We start from the raw sequence: 2,730 nt of genomic DNA on the forward strand, positions 1-2,730 counted from the left end.
AGTACAGGGGGAGAAAATGGCCCCAAAAGGCAGGATCAGTACTGCTGAACACAGCGATGAGGAGAAGGATGAGCCATAACAATCTAATGAATATTAAGTGGCGTACTGTAACTCAAATATGACGGAGGATCATCCAGTATTGGGAGAGAAAGTGCCTGATAAAATAATGCTTCTGTCTAATATTTTCACTGCTTGAGTAGCTAAGAGGAGAGAAACGGCGTTCGATTTTAACAAGGCCTTCGATTTATGGTCATTTTGGAATAATATTGATGAGAACATTACCCCTTTGTGATGGTTTATGTTTATGGGTAATAAAAATAAAATATAGGCTAAAGTAAGTTAAAACAGTATTTCCCAAAGCAGGAAGTTGGATTTATGCGTGGGCATGGTGACAGATTAATCTCCGCATCATAAAGAGGAAAGTAGCACCATATTTTTCCCTTTTTATATGGATGTACAACATGCTGTTCTGTTCAAGGCCAGCCCACAGGGACCTCCAGCAAACCCAAGGGGAACTCTCTCCTCAATTGAAACGATGCAATTTACTGTCCCAAACGCTGGCACTCCATCATTCAGAGGACTTTAACCCCATGAATGTCAAACACGGCGCACGCTAGAGGAAAGAGATGGAATGCCCCGCATTACCATAACAACTACAGCCAATTGACAATCACTCAGGAGCCCAAAAGGTGAAGAATAATACCACATAATCACCCAATAACGATTGAATTCCAGAGGTGAGCTGTGATGACACACATTTTTTTTGGGGAGGGTGGGGAGAAGAAGAAAAAGGAAAAAGCTCAAATCTCAATAAGAAGTGACCATCCCCAGCTGTTTCCCAGCAGTAGTTTTAAAGGTCAGAGGAAACCCATTGGTTGTATTTTTAAAACTTGTCCCAGTTTCATGGAACGTGGAAACAAGAAGCCGGCGTCACCTCGGAGACAAAGCCCAGGCGGCGCTGCAGGCGTGCAGCAGCATTAAAGTTTCACACTACAGCTGTTCCCCTCTGCAGGGTGGTGTTGCTGCTGCTGCTGCTGCTGCTGCTGCTGCTGCTGCTGCTCCTGACCCGCCAGACATAGCAACTGCACACTGGGAAGGTATTAGTTTGTGCTTTTTATTAATTCATCGCGTCGAGCCGAATCTGCAACTTCATGAACCAACAGCTTCTCCCACGTTTCCTCTCATCTCTCCCTCCCTGACACATCTGAACCTGGCTCAGTGTGTGCCGAGCACCAAGGCTGTTTAATTATACAGCAGTCTGCCACCGAGGTCTGCTTTTAATTGTGGGCATCTGTGTGTCATGTGTGTGTGTGTGACGTGTGCGTGTGTGCCTGCAGTTGTATAGGTCGCAGGCAACTTCCAAATGAGAACTCCTACAGGCTCTGCTGGAAGAGCTGCTCCCTCCACACATCTACAGAGCCGCCAGAGTTTGATTAATATTTTCTTAATTATCATTATTTAATTCGGCAAATCCACAGCTCCTTCCATGGAAGTGTGGCCTTTGTCTCTGTGATGCTGTGAGTCCCAGCTCATTAAGAGTGCGGAGAGAGATCCTGTGTATGGTAAATAAGAGGCTGTCTTCTGCCGCTGCCCCGGGGAAAGTTGGCACCACAGTGAAGGACATGTCTTCTTCTGAAGAAGAAGAAGAAGAAGAAGAACGGAGCAGCGTGGATGTTTCTCTGCTCAGACCGCAGAGCTGGATCCTCCGCCCCTGGCACCGTTAGGCCCCGCTTCCTTTCATGAGGCTCAAACCGAGACAACAGCACACACGCCAGGCAGACGAGGGGATGTGCACTCGTCAATTCCACCATGCCTTTGTGTCAGTGATTGAACCGACATGAGAAAACAGAAAAAGGCCCGTCTCCTCCTGAGCTCCGGCTGCAGCCGGTCCATCCACGGACGCGTCAAGAAGTTTATAAAAGAGCTTTGTGGACATGCAGCCCGTTCGAGGGCTGTGAAGATTCCACTTCCTGTCATCTGGAGAAACCAAAGAGAATCTTAACGAGGTTCCCTGTGATTTCAGCCACTTTGAGGCAACATTTATTTAATTGGTGGGGAGCAGATATTAATTGCACTTTGTTAATCAATCATTTTTCTGGTTCTCGTCACAATCGGGTTTGTTAAGAAGCCGCCGCCTGCAGACACGACTCCATTTTTACGTAGTTTATCAGATCAGCAGTATTTGATGCTCAGGGCTGGACGGGATGCTGAGTTTTCTCTTTGCTTGAAGCTTCCTCTTTCTATCCACCTACTGAAGGGATGAGAAATACCCCCCCGGCAGGGAAACTTAGATGCTGAATATCCACTGTCTTCAGTGGGTCCACAGAGACTGTAGTCCCCCCCCCTCACCCCCGTGTCTGTTTTCCCACTTGATCCTTACACAAAGGGAAATTTCCTGACGGAGGAGATTGTTACGATCCACTTGTTTTGACCAAACGTCTGACCCGGGACACGGGGGTTTCTGCTTCACGCCACACAGAACACATATATGCACACCGTGTGTGAACAGTTTAATCTTTTGATGAGCCTTCATGGCCTGCGGCCAGATGCACTAATGATAATTTTCTGTGAAGTGCTTGTAATGGTCTGGCCCTGGCTTGGGAAGCTCCTCCGTTGTTTGCTCACGCCACTGGATCAGTTTTGGCGTGTGTACTTTGCGTCGACGATGATAATATACCAGGAAGTGTGAAAGGGAGGAGGAGGAGGAGGAGGAGGAGGAGGCTGGTCTTT

The sequence above is a fragment of the Cynoglossus semilaevis genome, chromosome 6, assembly GCF_000523025.1.
Source record: "Cynoglossus semilaevis isolate Cse_v1.0 chromosome 6, Cse_v1.0, whole genome shotgun sequence".
Classification (NCBI taxonomy): Eukaryota; Metazoa; Chordata; class Actinopteri; order Pleuronectiformes; family Cynoglossidae; genus Cynoglossus; species Cynoglossus semilaevis.